This window comes from Lissotriton vulgaris, chromosome 12 (assembly GCF_964263255.1).
Source record: "Lissotriton vulgaris chromosome 12, aLisVul1.2, whole genome shotgun sequence".
NCBI classification, from domain to species: domain Eukaryota; kingdom Metazoa; phylum Chordata; class Amphibia; order Caudata; family Salamandridae; genus Lissotriton; species Lissotriton vulgaris.
In genome coordinates this window covers 727,108,249-727,125,745 of record NC_141700.1, presented here as the reverse complement: position 1 = coordinate 727,125,745, position 17,497 = coordinate 727,108,249, and the positions used below count along the sequence as shown (strand labels likewise).

General features: G+C 45.3%; 1 protein-coding gene across 1 annotated transcript in view; it reads right to left on the bottom strand.

Moving 5' to 3' along the window:
• STAG3 (STAG3 cohesin complex component) overlaps positions 1 to 17,497 on the bottom strand; it is a 1,294,449-nt gene that overhangs the window by 1,092,716 nt on the left and 184,236 nt on the right. The gene's annotated exons all lie outside the window — the stretch shown is intronic.

Sequence of the window (17,497 nt, the reverse complement as noted above, 5' to 3'; positions counted from 1 at the left end):
AAATTTCATGGTGGTTGAGCAGCATATTTATTTTACAGTAAAACTTCAAATGTGAGTGGTTTGATTCTGTGAACTAAAAAAAAGCAATGGACTTGATTTGCTGAGTTGTATCTTGTGCCTGGTGGCTAACTGCTGGTTTCTCCAGTCCGAGACAGCCAAGCCTCACATAGCAAAATCAGGGGTAGAAAACAATATTGTAAGGCCCAATGACGGCTGGTCCGCTGGCTAAGATTTTCCATTTCTTTGATTTTGCCATTAGAAACTGAGCAGTTTCTCAACATGTAAACTAGACACAGAATTTGCCAGCTGATGTACTGCATCCACCATACTCTAAAGGAGTGTCACTGCGTGCAAGTAAAGCATTTCCAAATTTGGTCTTGAGAGAAAATAAAGAAGTAACTAACATGGGGCAGACCCTTCTAGGTCTAAAAAAGCCACTGCTATTACCAGGGATTATTGCTATTACTACAATTGTTACTTGGAGTCAACATTTCCTTTTAAGACATTACCTTAATCTGGCATTTGAATTTTGACAACTACCACGACTGGGCACTGAACTGTGCCACACATCAAGATAAAGTAGCTGTAGAGCAGACTTCTCCATAAGTAGCTACCGGTAGCTCTCTGGCTACATGTAGCTCTCCAGCTATCTGCATGTAGCTCTTCTGTGTGCAGGCTAGCCAAGTGAATTTTGATTGGATGAACTAACATATGTATACCAACATTAAAAGAATGTATTTGGGACAAACATTTTCAGAACTTATATGCTGCAGCTTGGAAAATAGTTGCTAATTTTTAAAATTTACTGACGATATTGGGGTAATAAATCATGCGGTGTAGGGTGATATTACTAATAATGTTACCCTTTTTTTAGGTTACTGCTGGTAACAGTGCCTGAGGCACTAAATTGATCACTGCTGGTAATCATGCATATGGTGGCCACTAATGTAATATTGTTTCATGTGGTCATTAATACAACACATCAGTAGTTCAGGATTTGTATTGAACACAAGAAACTCTTATTAAAGAAAAGGTCAGAGATTCCTGCTTTAGAGAAAGCAAAATCATGACTGGGAATCCTCATCTTTGAGGTCAGGGGCTAAAACATATGAAGATGTCTGCCAAATACTGGGCTGTACCATGGCAGTACAGTAAACCAGTCTAACGTGGGCCAGTGATTAACAGTGTATTCCCAAAGACTGCAATAATGAGCAGCAGAAATCCTTACTGATGTCAATAAAAAATTCAAGCTGTACTGGTATACCTTAGTCTAGTTTTTCTTATTAGTGAGCTGATGCTCTTGGACCAGGAGAAAACAAAGCCCCTGTGCTCAGCATACATCTGTTCATCAAGAAAATGAAGGACTGATGGATTCAAAAGACTGACAATTCAGCCTTCATCATAACCACAACACACAGAGACCCATATACCAAGGCAAAATACATAGGAAAATTATACTTCAATCAGTATAGATAGTTTTCACCCATACTGCTCTGCCCCAGCAGACTCTGATATTACCCCTGGGCATGATCTTTTCAACAATGTAATACATGACTATACCACCTCTATGTGGAAGCAGATGGGTCGCAGGTGAAACTAGAAAAGATAATTCTGGAGAGAAAACAATTTACTTACCTGTACACTGTGGTTCTCCAGTATTGATATCTTTCATAGATTCACATGCTTGAATCTTCCCAGATATCATGACAGCAGTCCCATGGTAACAGTCATATAAGCAGTGCTAATACATATGCATTAAGAATCACATTGAAAACAAACATATTTAGCCAACTCACATTGCTTTAATACATCCAAATTTCAACCAATCAGAGCAGGGGCCCTGAAGCACTCATCCCCTGCAGAGCCACCATACCTCAGATTTAGAGCACAAGTGTAAATAAAGGAAAAGAGAGGTATGAAAGTGGTGAGCCTCAACGGGGAGAAGGGAGGGCTGCATGTGAATCCCTGAAATGTATTAATATTGAAGAACCACAATGTACAGGTAAGTAACTTGATTTTCCTCTAGTTCTGTATCTTTCATAGATACACATGCTTGAATCAGACTAGTAAGCAGTACCAAGTAAATAATGGAGGTATGGCAATCCATCCCACCATGATAAAAATAATACATCAAGATTTAGAACCATTAACAGGAATTTAACAGCTTCGCTGCAGCCGGAATTCCCCCACGGTGCTAAGGAATTCCACGCGTGTGCGATTCGGACTGCCCCCGACTGTGCAATGCACATGCCCACCTTGACGTCAGACTGCCAGGGGCCGTCCGACGCACGGAAAAGGCTAACACAAAGATGAAAAATACTGTTTGACAAAGCCTCAATAAAGTCACAAACCATAATGCATATGAACATATAAAAAAAAATAGCATACCTTAAAAAAATATGCAACGTAATGCAACCTGTCGAACTGCCTCTCTCAGGGAATCTAGGAAGTAGTGCTTTGCGAAGGTTTGGGCATTAACCAAAGTCACAGCCCTGCAGATGTCTGGCAATTATACATCAGCAAACAGGGCTGAAGAAGCCCCTATCTTTCACATAGGTAGTGCCTTCACCTTTACAGAGAATGGCAGTCCTGCTTTCTTATGACAAAGTGATGGATGCAAACATCCAACGAGCAATACTTGCCTGTGACAAAGCTTGTCCTTTTCTTGGTGGAGCAAAAGAAATCAGGAGTTTATCCGAATTCCTGAAAGCCTTTGTTCTATGGAGATAGAACTTGAGCTAACGTCCGGACTAAGTCTAGAGAATAAAGTGTTCTCTTCCCTGCCGAAGATGGCTTACAGAAGAATGTTGGCAATACAATGGGTTCATGGAGGTGAAAAGATGTTGCCACCTTCGGGATGAATTTCGGGTTAGTTCGCAAAATGACCCTATCATCACAAAACTATAGATATGGCTCGTGAATCGCCAAAGCTTTAATTTAGCGTATTCTCTTTGCAAGGGTGAGCGCCAAAAGAGAAGCTACTTACCAGGAAACAAATATCAAGTCAGCCTAATGAATTGGTTCGAAAGGGGCTCCCATGAGCTGAGACGACTGTGTTGAGCTGCCATATCACAGGAGGGTAGACTTGAAACAGTCCCTTCGTGAACTTCTTAACTAGCCTGTTGGACCATAAGGAAAATGCTACTTACCAGTATGCATCTGTTCTTGGCACGTAGAGCTGCAGATTCACACACTATGCATAAATCGCCATCTGGTGTTGGGCCAAGATGTTTGTAGTTTGTTATGGTCTTAGAAAAGTCTTTGGAAGTCACGAGATAGGGGACTCCTACTTTGGACATTAGTGTGCATGGGCATCAACTCCATCTTCGGATCGTTTTTTCACAAAGAAGGGAAATGATGGAGTTTTGTGAGAACAGAAAGAGATGTCCATGTATGTTGTATTTAAATAAGATAATATTGGAACAGATAAAGGTAGCCGGGGAGGTGTGTGGGCATGTGTGAATCAGCAGCTCTACATGCCAAGAACAGATGCATACTGGTAAGTAGCGTTTTCCGTTCGAGGCATATGAGCTGCAGATCACACACTATGCATAGATTGCATAGTAGTACTGTCCCCTTAGCTGCGACCACGAGAACCTGTTGCAGTAGTTTGAAATGGTGTTTTGAGTACAGCTTGTTTTGCTTTCACATCTGCTCAATAGTGTCTTGTGAATGTGCGTGGTGTAGACCATGTAGCTGCATTGCAGATATCATCTAAGGGAATGTTTCCTAAAAATGCCATGGATGCCCCTATTTCGAGAGTGGAATGAGCTTTAGGGGGAATACAAAGTGTATGTTTTGCTTTGTGATAGCAAATTTGTATACATTTGACAATCCACCATGCAATTCCAGACTTTGATATGGGATTGCCTTTATGTGGTGGTGAAAAGGAATCAATAAGATGTTTTGTGAATAGGTTTTTTCTGTCAATGTAGTAAAGAAGTGCTCTTTTTACGTCTAATGTATGAAGAGCTTTTTCTGCTACTGTTTTTTTGGTTCCGAGAAGAAGACTGGCAACTCTACAGATTGGTTGAGATGGAGGGGAGTAATAACCTTTGGAAGGTATTTGGTATTTGTTCTGAGAACTACTTTGATATGATGGAGTTGTTAAAATGGTTCTTGAATAGTTAGTGCCTGTAGCTCACTGACTCTTCTGAGAGATGTGATAGCCACAAGGAAAGCAACTTTCCATGTAAGAAATTGTAGCTCACATTTATGCAGAGGTTCAAATGGAAGTCCCATTAACCTAGTGAGGACGAGGTTTAGATTCCATACTGGAGAGGGTGGTACCCTGGGAGGAATTATTCTTTCGAGGCCTTCTATAAATGCTTTAATGGCAGGTACTCTGAATAATGATAGATGTTGTCTATTTTGCAGGTAGGCTGTTATGGCAGCGAGATGTAATCTGATTGATGTCTAAAATAGATTACATCTTTGAAGATGTAGTAGGTAGCTTATGATGTTTTGAATAGACGCATCTAAAGGATTGATTGTGCTATTGGTAAGGAATATGCTACTTACCAGTATGCCTCTGTTCTTGGCATGTAGAGCTGCAGAATCGTACACTTAGCAATAGATCGCCACCTGGTGTTGGGCTCAGATGATTGCAGGTTGTTGTCTTCTTGGAAAAAGTCTTTGTAGTCACGAGATAGGTGACTCCTCCCTTGGACAATACTGCGCATGGGCATCGGCTCCATCCTTAGATTGTTTTTCACCATGATGGGAAATGGAGTTAGTAGAAGTAAAGAGAAAGGATGTCCATGCATGTGCATCCAAGTAAGATGAGTACTGGAACGGATACAAGTCCCAGGGAGGCGGGAGGGCCTGTACAATTCTGCAGCTCTACCTGCCAAGAACAGATGCATACTTGTAAGTAGCATATTCGGTTCGAGGCATATGAGCTGCCGATCGTACACTTAGCATCGATTGTGCAGCAGTTTCTCCCCTAGCGGTGGTCGCTTGTATCCGTTGCTGAAAAAGTGTTTTAAGAACAGCTTGGCCTACTGCAGCTTGCTGCTTGGCTTGTACATCAACACAATAGTGTTTAGTGAAGGTGTGTATTGTAGACCATGTTGCTGCCTTGCATATGTCCTCTAGTGGTATATTTCCTAAGAAACCCATAGAGGCTCCTAGTTTGCAAGTGGAGTGCGCTCTAGGAGGAACCGTTCGTGTACGTTTAGCTTTTTGATAGCATATTTGTATACACTTTACAATCCACCTGGTAATTCCTCCTTTAGCACCTTAGCTGCTTCGCAAATATCCCTCCCCAGTGCTGCGCTGTCCATTGGAACTAGTGCTGAATGGACGTCCAATGGTCGTGCGCAGCACTGGGGAGGTAGCGCTCGTGACGACCGTTGGCCGTCAGCAGCGCTTAAGAGGTTAAAGATGGGATTGCCCTTGTGTAGGGGAGAGAAAGATACAAATAGTTGTTTTGTCTGTCTGAAGGATTTAGTCCGGTCTGTGTAGTATAACAGAGCTCTTATAACATCTAAGGTGTGTAAAGCTCTTTCTGCAACAGAGTCCGGTTTTTGAAAAAACACTGGTAACTCTACTGATTGGTTAAGGTGAAAAGGGGTAATGACTTTTGGCAGGAATTTAGGATTAGGCCTAAGAACCACTTTGTTAGGATGTATCTGAAAAAATGGCTCTTGTATTGTGAATGCTTGTATTTCACTAACTCTTAAGAGAGGTGATGGCAACAAGGAAAGCAGTTTTCCAAGTTAGGAATTGCAATTCACATTTGTGTAAAGGCTCAAAAGGGGGTCCCTTAAGTCTTGTAAGGACCACGTTTAGGTTCCATATGCAGGTGGTAACCTAGGTGGGATTATTAGTTTTAATCCTTCCATAAATGCTTTGATTGCAGGTACTCTAAATAGAGATAGATGTTGCCTATTCTGTAAATAGGCTGCAATTGCTGCTAGATGCAGGCGTATGGAAGAGTAAGCCAAATTGGACCTTTGTAGGTATAGAAGGTAGCAAATAATATTTTGGATGGAAACATCCAGTTGATCAATGTGATTGTTACAATATATCGCAAATCTTTTCCACTTAGCGGCATAACATGTTCTGGTAGTGTGTCTTCTAGCTTCTTTAATTATATTCATACAGTCTAGTGGTAGGTTTAAGTAACCAAACTCCAAGACTTCAGGAGCAAGATCGCCAAATTCAGGTGGCTCGGGTCTGGGTGTCTTATTTCTCCATGGTTGTGTTAACAGGGATGGCGTGAGCCGTAATTTCTGATGTGGAACCAGTGAGAGATCTAGTAGTGTGGTGAACCACGGCTGTCGTGCCCATCTGGGAGCCACTAGTATTAGTTTGAGAGACTGTTGTCTGAGCTTGCGTACTACTAGTGGAATGAGTGGGAGAGGCAAAAAAGCGTACGCAAATCTGCCTGACCACTTCATCCATATTGCATTCCCCTCAGACCGTGGGTGTGGAAACCTGGCGGCAAAGGTTGGGCATTTTGCATTTTTGTGGGTGGCAAACAGATCTATCTGTGGATGCCCCCACCTTTGGAAGAATGGTTGAAGTACTTGTGGGTGTATCTCCCATTCGTGAATCGGTTATGACTGACGACTCAACAGATCTGCTATCTGATTGTGAATTCCTAAAAGGTGTTCTACTGTCAGGTGTATGTTTTGAGCAATGACCCATCTCCAAATGTTCTGTGCAAGCTGGGACACTTGCAGAGAGTGTGTCCTCCCCCCTGTTTTTGTATATAATACATGGCTGTCATATTGTCTGGCCCATAGACTTAGCTGTGTCCGTGTCTTTCTTCATCTTTTCTAGTGTGTTGTCTACTTCCGGCCCGAACAACTGGTTCTGATTGAAGGGCTGGTTCAAGATGGTAGTCTGAACCTCTGGTTTGAAACCTGAAATGCATAACCACGCATGACGTCTGAGTATGACACTAGTGTTGACTGCTCTGGATGCTGTGTCAGCTACATCTAGTGCACATTTAATTGAGGCATTGGATATCAATTTGCCTTCTTGTAAGAGCTCTGCTGCCTGATCTTTGTATTGATCTGGGAGGTGCTCCATGAGTTTTTCTAGCTGGTAGTAGGGAGCCCTGTCATAGCGTGAGAGTAAGGCTTGTGTGTTTGCTATGCGCCATATGTTTGTTGCCTGCGCAGCAATCTGTTTCTCTGACGCATCAATAACTTTTGATTCTTTGTCAGGCAGGGGCGTGTCACCAGAGGTCTGGGAATTGGCTCTTTTACGTGCATTAGACACTACCAAAGAGTCTAGTGGCAGATGTCCCTTTATACAGACTGGATCAGATGGTGCTGGTCTATACTTTTTTTCTATTCTGGGATTTAACACCCTACATCGTACCGGATCTTTAAATATGTCTGGAGCATGTTTAATGACTCCTTTGATCATGGGTAGTATTTGTGTAGACCTTTGTGACTGCTCAAAAGTGTCCAGCAAAAAATCCTCATCAATGGCGTCAGAGTGCATTGGAACTCCATGGTAAAGGTGAGCTCTATCTAAAAGATGATTAAACCCATTACTATCTTCTGGAGGGGAAGGTTTTGTTGGGTAGTACTGAGGATCTGGAATGTCTGGCACATTGTGTGGTGGAAAATCATATATGTTGTCATCCTTACGATATTCTGGATTGACATCCTCATCTAAAGGGTATGCGTGTAGCTCTGGTACGTCATTCCCTCCACCTAGATCATACTCCTCGTCAGTGTGGTGTGATGATGCAGGAGATTGAACAGGAGAAGCTACAGGTTCAAAATAAAGAGGGATAGGAGAGGAAGAAGGTGAAGGAGAGGAAGGGTGCATTGGAGAAGTTGCACAATCCTTTTTGGCAGGAACCACAGGTGAAAGTGGTGTGTCTGCTGGTCTTTTCTTGAAAGGAATTGCTTCCACATGTCCAGTTTTTGGGTGGATATGGACCTTTTTCTGTTTAGGATCTGGTATAAACAGTTCTTCCTCTTCTACAGTATTTTTCGCGTCAATTTTTTTCGGTGCCGAAAGTGGCTGTTTAGTGTTCTTTGCTTTAGGAGGAGTTATGGAGTCCTGTGGCAAAATCTTCGGTGCCGAAGGTGTTTTAGGCTTGGTAGGCTTTTTAGGCGTGTCTTTATCAGGCCTTGGAGTCTTTGGTACCGATGTTGGAGATTTCGGCGAGGAGACAGGTTTTGTTGGGCCTGCGGCGCCGGACTCTGGCTTTCCATCTTTATTTTTGGAACCGGAAGGTTTCGGACTCGAAGCTTTCGGATCCGGTACAGTTTTTGGCTTCGGCGCCGATGTACCTTTTGGTGTGGGTGCCGAAGGGTCTTTATCTTTGGGCACCGAAGGGTGTTGTAAATGTAAATGTATTTGAGCTTATATAGCGCACAGCTACCCACAAAGGGTTTCCCGGCGCTTGCTTAGGGAACCCGTCCTGGTATTCCCCTGTGAGATAACCCAGGCAGGGTATCCACAAGGTGAAAGCCAGGCATCCCGCCGCAAGGGGCCATTGTGGAGATTAAGCAAGCTATTGCCCAGAGTCGCAGAGTGTGAACCCGTGAGTTGAGAAGGCACCGGAGCGAGAATTATCGAGTCCGTGGAATTTTTGAGCCCAAGACCCGCCGAGGCGGGGAATTGAACCCTGGTCCAGGGCCGATCTCAGCTTCCGGGTCTGCCGCCTCTAACCCCTGAGCCACACTTCTCGTGTTTTGGCTTCGGTGTCGAAGGATGTTTCGGTGCCAATGGAGGAGGTGGAATTGGCACATGTTTTTTCGGTGCCGAGGCACCTGAAGGCGTAGTCTTTTTCCTCGGAGCCGAGCCGGAAGGCGGGGCGTCAGAGGGTAGATTTCGGTCTTGACTGGGTCCCATGGACGGAGTGCCGACCGCTGCCTTTGTCTTGGGTAGTGTATGTTGTGCGGGGGCAGGGGTACTCACGGGCTGTCGAGATGGAATCGAGTCGTCCGAGTCCTCTGCCCCCGATATGATCTGGAGATCAGGCGACGAGTGGAGCCTTTTCCTCGGAGATATCTTCGAGTGGATCTTCGTCCCCGGAGACGTCCTCTCCGACGATCTCCTCCTCAAAGATGGCCTTCAGTGCTGGCGCTGATCTCCTCTTTTCGTGTCGACAGGCTCTCCGATCCCGAATGGTCTTCTTCGATCGGAAGGAGGCACAGGCTGTGCAGGTCGACTCGTCGTGTTCCGGCAATAGACAGAGGTTGCACACCTCGTAATGGTCACTATGACGTCGAAAAAGTTAATATAAAGTTTCACGCTTCGAAGTTGCTGAAAAAGTCTTTTCCAGCCGGAGCAGAAAACTTTCATCCGAACCCAGTGGCGGAAAAAAACAATCTGAGGATGGAGTCGATGACCATGCGCAATATTGTCCAAGGGAGGAGTCATCTATCTCGTGACTACAAAGACTTCTTCCAAGAAGACAACAACCTGCAATCATTCGAGCCCAACACCAGGTGGCGACCTATTGCTAAGTGTACGATCTGCAGCTCATATGCCTCGAACAGTATATTACACAACTTTTCCACTTGGCTGCATAGCAGGCTCTAGTGGTGGGGCACCTAGCTTCTTTGATGACATTCAGACAATCAGCTGGAAGATTTAGATGACCAAATTCTAGGACTTCAGGAGCCAGATCTCCAGGTTGAGCTATGCTAGATCTGGGTGTCTGATCTCTCCATGGTTCTGTGTTAAAAGTTGTGGGGAGAGATGTAGTTTTTGGTGCAACTAGGATCAGTGTTAGTGACTGTTGTTGCAGTTTGCGTACCATTAGTGGAATGAGTGGGAGAGGCGGACAAGCGTAGGTAAATCTGCCTGACCAATTCATCCATATTGCATTGCCTTTGGACAACGGGTGTGGATATCTGGCGGTGAAGCTTGGGCATTTTGTGTTTAAATGTGTGGCAAAGAGATCTATCTCCCCACATTTTGAAAAACAGTTGAAGGACTTGTGGATGAAGTTCCCACTCATGGATCTGTTGTGTCGGACGACTTGATAGATCTGCCATCTGGTTTTGTACTCCTGGAAGATGTTGGGCTAAGAGGAATATGTTCTGAGGAATTGCCCATCTCAATATGCTCTGTGCTAGTTGAGAGAGCTGCAGAGTGTGTGTCACCCATTGTTTTTTGTAGATAATACATTGCTGTTATATTGTCCGTCCGGACTACAACAGCTTTGTTTGATACGTGTTTCTGGAATGCTTTTAATGGCAGAAATATTGCTAGTAGCTCCAAATGATTGATGTGGGGTAACTTTTGCTGTGGTGTCCACCTGTCTTGTATGGTGTGATGTAGTGAGGTGCCGGGTTTTTAGGGACCCGGTGGTGCCAGGGGATAACACCCGAAGATCTGAGTTCTCCCTGTTCCGGACCACAGAAACAAAGAGTCTTCTAGGTGAAGTCAGAGATCGAGTTTTATTGGCTGCAACCAAGTAACAAGTGTCCTAGAAGTACAACAGCACGGTATGTAAGTTCTCAGGAGACTGTTCGTTTTTACAGAACCAGCCATCTCCTTTTATACCAAATATTACACTTCAGGCAAGAATTCTTTGTTTTATGATGCAACCATATACATATTTGTTCAACAAAAGGAAAAGCACAGTCATGACGGTCAGCCTATAATTTCGTGTGTACAGTTAGTGATAGATTACCCAGCTCGGCCCAGAACTACCATCAGATATCGATGAAACCCCAATAAACTCTGGCACCTCCTCCTCGTAAAACTAGCCATAAACAAGGGACATGGACAGGTGTATCAGTGTGGATAACATGGCCTGTACGTAGTGAATGGTTTATGGCATGTTGTGCCTTGATGCTATCTTACTCGGCCACTGGGCGAGGGACTGTCCGAACTGGTTTGGCTGGAGGCAGTGGAGTCCGCTCGGCCAGGTCATGGGGAAGTCAGCTAAGGTGGACGTGTCCTTCCAGATCAAGCTCGGCCTTAATCAATGGACTATATGAGGGCAAGCCATAAGATGGATGCCGTTCACAAAATGGAGTCCGAGGGTTCGGAACGGAAACCACGATTTAAGGGTGATGGCATCACTCAATCACGGCGCAAATGCATGGGGATAATGTCCTAATCATTACCGGTCTGCCGATAACTAATTCGTCATGGTACAATGATATTTTGTGACACGAGTGTAGGGCCTCGGTACCATATTACAGCAGGGTCCAGAATTTCAGAACCACAGACCCTCCTTTTGCCCTCATATAAGGCAATAACTCACGCTAATCTGAGTCCAAATCTGTATTCATGAAGTCATGGAGATGCTGCTGTAGCATCATTCTGTTGCTCAATTTGTCCCTTGACACAGGCTTCCTCACACATGATGCAGCACAGAGGCCACATATTGCAGGAGCGCACTGCACAAACAGGCAGAACATAAACAGAATAGCTAAGATCACCCCAATGAATATCAGAGTTTTCCATCCCCAGGCAGATATCAGTTCCCAGAACCACCCTAGCAAGGACCAATCCCCTTTCTCCACGTGAAGGGATTCAGAGATTTTGTGCTGTTTGGAGATGGCCTGGTACACTGTCGGAGCATTATCAGGGATGAAAATGCAGCAACTGGATTGGATCACTCTGCATACACCACCACGGTCTGCAAGTATGACATCTAGGGCAACCCTGTTCTGAAGAGTCATAAGTCGGTCCGACTGGATCTCAGCTGTCAAGTTACTAAGGGCACTGGCCGTTTCGGTCACGGCGGATTCAACTACCCTCGTCAACTGGCGAATGTTCCTGCTGTTCACCATGGGCCCCCAAAACGGCAGAAAACCCTTTGCGAAGTCTCCAAACTCTTGACCCGCAGTGTCGTCTTTACTCACGACACCCCTAACTATCCTTGTCCGATGGTAATCTGCCTCGGCCATGTAGGTGGGTGGCAGCAGAAACGAGATAAAACAGGTGCCCGAGAAGTCAGGGGGCAACCATGTATACGCTCTATCGTGGCAGATGAAGTAAGTACCCTTAGCCACTAGCAATGAAGGGGAGGTCTGAGACGAGAAAACGTAAGTCTCAGTGCAGACACTTTTTCCCAACTGAGCTCTAGGGTTTTTGCCATTTCCCTGCAGACATAAGTGACCTTGGTGGGGTACTATCCAGACTGGGGAGGATTTCGTTGCTTTCAGACTTTCAGCCAAGGAAATTCCATATTGCGTTATATTCCATCTGCTGTAAGGTACCAATTCATCTCTGGGGATCGTTTTGTATGTGTCAGCATCCCTACTCATATTCCTAATTCCCGCCACTAGTGCCTTGTTGCTTGAGTTTTTCCCTGGAACATATGGTTCGAGGGCGAACAGGAACATTGCTCTAAACGCCCACAAAGAACCATGGTAGCCAAATGACAGGACAAAATACGGGATACCCTTATCTGTTGTGTGTGGCATAAGTCCACATACCCAACAATTCGTGGTGTTCATTACGGATTGGTGCTGGTGTAGGAGTTGGACGAATGAATTATTTACAAATTCTAATCTTCTGGCAGACTCGTGTTCAGGTAGAGGGTGAAAAGAATGTGGGGAGACAGTAGGAGGAGGTGTGGGCTGGGTGTTGTGTACAAAGGTAACTTGAAAGATGAACAGAGCATAGCCAATTAAAAACATTATTATGCTACACAACATTAAGATGCAAACTACTAGAAATCTTTTTCTTGCCATCACAACGCAAACTCTCTTTTCAAAGTCCGTAGATCTAGCAGGTCTCTCTACCCTCGGAAACTCCATCCTCTAGTTGCTGCCCGCGGTGGGAGATTGATTCTGCCAAGGAGTGCTTTACGTTCAGCCCAGGGTAACTCCCTTAGACCAACCAGAACCGTTGACCTAAACGTCTCCAGCTGCACTCCCCAGACTGTCAACCGCGACCCTAGCAGCAGAACCGGATGGCGGTTCGAAAATCAAAAATGAGCAAGTTCCCTGGACGAGAGAGCTGTAAAATCAAAAATAGTTCTTGGGGGAAAGAAAAATCGTATTCGTTTGCTTTTATTAGTTCGTTTTTCTTGACCTTAGATTATATCGTTGTTTCCCAGGTATGGCGTTGTCTTCAAACAAAGTTTCAGGTTCTGTAGTGTCCAACTGCATTGACGGTGGCACAAATCCTTGCAGAACTCAGTCGCTCTCCTTTTCCGTACCAGTTCCTTTCAAATGTGCATCACTGAAAGGCGCGAAGCGGGGCACAGACTCAGTCTCTGAGTCAGCAATTCCCTCCTGGACCCACCGGTCATATGGAAGGGGCAGCGGGATCCGTTTACAGTGGGCACCGTGCACCCAATGTTTTTTCCCGTGGACACGTACTGCAGAGCGGATAGTTAGCAGGACTTGGAAGGGTCCGGTCCAGCGAGGCTCCTCGTTCTTGGTTCGCCTGAAGTTCCGGACTAGGACCCAGGAACCAGGTTGAATGGCGTGGCCTGGATCATCAGACGCTGGCGGAGAGGAGCTGTGGACCTGTTGGTGTAAAACACGCAATTTAGCTGTCAATTTGTGCAAGTAGTCAAGCAATACAGGGTGCTCTATCTCACTTAGTTTCTTGGGTCTTGGCACTCCACATATGTTTGCTGGGCGCCCGAACACGACATCGTGGGGGCTAAGTCCCAGTCTAGAATGGACAGTCATTCCTGTAGATAGGAGTGCTAAAGGCAGGGCGTCAGGCCACTTAAGACCTGTGCTGGCTTGGATCTTGGCTAATTTCAACTTCAATGTGCCGTTGTAGCATTCTACTAATCCAGCTGATTGGGGGTGATTTTCGGTGTGGAACTTCTGGTGTATGCCTAGACATTCACACACTCTCTTCGTCACTCGTCCCACGAATTCACTTCCATTATCACTCGAGACAATTCTAGGCATACCATACCTAGGGAAGAATTCCTTGACCAGGGCTTTGGCAGTAGACAAGGCAGTGTTGTCTTTAAGGGGATATGCTTCCACCCACCTGGAGAAGGCGCAAACAACAACAAGCACGTATTTCAGATTGTTGCACCTCTCCATGTGGATGAAATCGAGCTGCAAAACCTCGACCCTTGGTTTTGGCGCTTGCAAGTTTCAAACAAGGTGTATCTCAGGGATACCAAAACTAAGAACCAAACTAAGGACTGGGAGACGCTCCACTTATACTTAACTGAAGTACTGAAGATCGATGACGTCACTAGAAGACTCGTCTATCGTTTCGCTCTACCAAGGATCACTGGGTCCAAAACAGGGCGATAGTCAGGGCAGCAGTCCTTCGTAGCCGTCGGGACGCGGGGAACCTCGCAGCAAAGACCTTCGGAACCACGTCGACATACAGGGGTCGCTGAAGTGGCTGGCCGTCCTCTGGAATTTTCACACGAAGCTCCTCACGAACATCTGGCTAGGACCGATACCGCTTGATACTGCCCCGAGTTGGGCGCCAACTGAGGTGCCGGGTTTTTAGGGACCCGGTGGTGCCAGGGGATAACACCCGAAGACCTCTGAGTTCTCCCTGTTCCGGACCACAGAAACAAAGAGTCTTCTAGGTGAAGTCAGAGATCGAGTTTTATTGGCTGCAACCAAGTAACAAGTGTCCTAGAAGTACAACAGCACGGGATGTAAGTTCTCAGGAGACTGTTCGTTTTTACAGAACCAGCCATCTCCTTTTATACCAAATATTACACTTCAGGCAAGAATTCTTTGTTTTATGATGCAACCATATACATATTTGTTCAACAAAAGGAAAAGCACAGTCATGACGGTCAGCCTATAATTTCGTGTGTACAGTTAGTGATAGATTACCCAGCTCGGCCCAGAACTACCATCAGATATCGATGAAACCCCAATAAACTCGGGCACCTCCTCATCGTAAAACTAGCCATAAACAAGGGACATGGACAGGTGTATGTGTGTGGATAACATGGCCTGTATGTAGTGAATGGTTTATGGCATGTTGTGCCTTGATGCTATCTTACATGGCCACTGGGCGAGGGACTGTCCGAACAGGTTTGGCTGGAGGCAGTGGAGTCAGCTCGGCCAGGTCATGGGGAAGTCAGCTAAGGTGGACGTGTCCTTCCAGATCAAGCTCGGCCTTAATCAATTGACTATATGAGGGCAAGCCATAAGATGGATGCCGTTCACAAAATGGAGTCCGAGGGTTCGGAACGGAAACCACGATTTAAGGGTGATGGCATCACTCAATCACGTCGCAAATGCATGGGGATAATGTCCTAATCATTACCGGTCTGCCGATACCAAATTCATCATGGTACGATGATATTTTGTGACACGAGTGTTGGGCCTCGGTACCATATTACAGCAGGGTCCAGAATTTCAGAACCACAGTAGTAGATGAGCTCCCCAGCCTGTGAGCGATGCATCTGCTGTTAACACTATTTGTGGAACCGGATCAAGGAACGGTCAACCCTTTGGAAAGTTTTTGGGTGTTCCACCACTGCAGAGATGTGTGCAGCAGTCTACCAACAGCACATCTGTTAACTGACCTTGAGCTTGGTTCCACTGACGTGCTAAGCATTCATGTAAGGGGCGCATATGGAGTCTTGCCTGAGGTACTATGAATATACAAGAGGCCATCATCCCTATGAGTTGCATAAACACTTGAGCTGGTAGCGAGTGTTGCAGTTGGAACTTTGTTATAAGGGCCTGCATGCTTGCTATCCTGGCTGGATTGGGATATGCAAGGCCTTTTGAGGTGTCTAATGTGGCACCTAGATATTGTTGGATGTGGGATGGTTGGAGGTGAGACTTTGGGTGATTTATTGTAAAACCTAAGTTGTGCAGTAGTTGGATTGTGGGGTGTTTGTGACTTACACACTGAGTATTTAAGTTGGCTTTTATGAGCCAGTCGTCCAAGTATGGGAAGACATGAATTTGTTTTCTTAAATGGGCTTCTACCTCTGCTAGACATTTTGTGAATACTCTGGGTGCTGTGGTAACTCTGAATGGGAGAACCTTGAATTGATCATGCTGACCGTCCACTACGACCCGAAGATATTTCCTATGAGCAGGGTAAATGGAAATGTGGAAGAAGGCTTCCTTTAGATCTAAAGTGGCAAGGAAATCTGCTTGTTTTAGAATGGGAAGGACCTGTTGAAGAGTGACCATGTGAAAATGGTCTAATTGTATATATAGGTTTAATGGTCTACGGTCTAAGATGGGCCTCAGGGTTCCATCCTTCTTTGGGATCAGAAAATACAGGGAGCAAACTCCTGTGTTTTGATGGTGAAGGGCAACTGGTTCTACCACATGTTTGTGCAGTAGGGAAGGCACCTTTTATTTTAGAAGTGTTAAATGTTCTGTTGACATTGGGCGCTGTTTGGGTGGCATGCTGGGGGGAGTGGCAGTGAGCTCCAGGCAATAACCAGATTGGATAATTTGTCTCACCCACCTGTCTGTGGTGATATTGTTCCAGACAGGTAGGAACTGGGTTAATCTTACCCCGACTGGAGTAGGATAGTCCGAGGGAAGCGACGGGAAGTCATTGTTTGGAGGTAGTGGCAGTATGAGTATTAGTAGTTTTGCCCCTACCTTTGCTGTTATTGCCCCTATAGCCTCCTCTGTAATAACCTCCGGTAGAGGAGGTTTATGTGGGACTTTTATATGAAGTGGAGGCGTTATCTGTGTTAAAGCCTCTAGAGGCACCCCTATAAGAGGAGCGGCGAAAGGAACTTCTGGGAGCTGGCAATTGATTTGGCAGTGTCAGTGTCTTATTTTCATCTCCTCTAAAGATTAATCCACTGTAGGTCCAAATAAGTGTTCTTGGTCAAAGGGTTGGTTCAGTATGGTAGTCTGAACCTCCGGTTTAAACCCGGATATCCTTAGCCAGGTATGTCTGCATAAAAGGACACTGGTATTTAGGGCTTGGGTGGCTGTATCTGCAGCGTCTAGAACAAACCGAATGAAGGTATTGGTTACAAGTTTACCTTCCTGTATAAGATCATCTGGAAGGTGTTGTAGTAGGGTCTCTAGCTCGTCATAGTGTGCCCTATCGTATTTGTCTAGTAAGCCTGTGTGTTGGCAATCCTCCATATGTGGGCTGCTTGTGACGCTGTTCTTTTGGCAGATGCGTCCAAGAGTTTTGACTCTTTGTCAGGTGGTGGAGCATCACCTGAGGTTTGAAAGTTGGCCCTTTTTCTGGCGTTTGAAACAAACAAGGAATCTAAGGGAAGCTGTCCCTTAATGTATGCAGGGTAAGTTGGGGCGGCCTTGTACTTTTTTTCTATTCTAGGGTTAATGACTCTAGCTCTAGCTGGGTCTTTAAAGGCTTCAGGAGTGTGTTTAATTACCCCTTTTACCATTGGTAGAATGGAGGTGGACCTTTGGGATTTTGCAAAAGTGTCCATAAGTAAGTCTTCTTCGATGGGGTCTGTATGTAAGTTTACATCGTTGTATTGTGCAGCCCTGTGTATTAGCTGAGTGAAACCTGTAGTGTCCTCTGGAGGGGATGGTCTAGATGGATAGACATACTCTTGTGGTACATCAGGAACATCTGGTGTGCCATAATTTTCCCATGGATCATTTGGGATGTAATTAACAGGCTCCTGAAGAGGTTCATT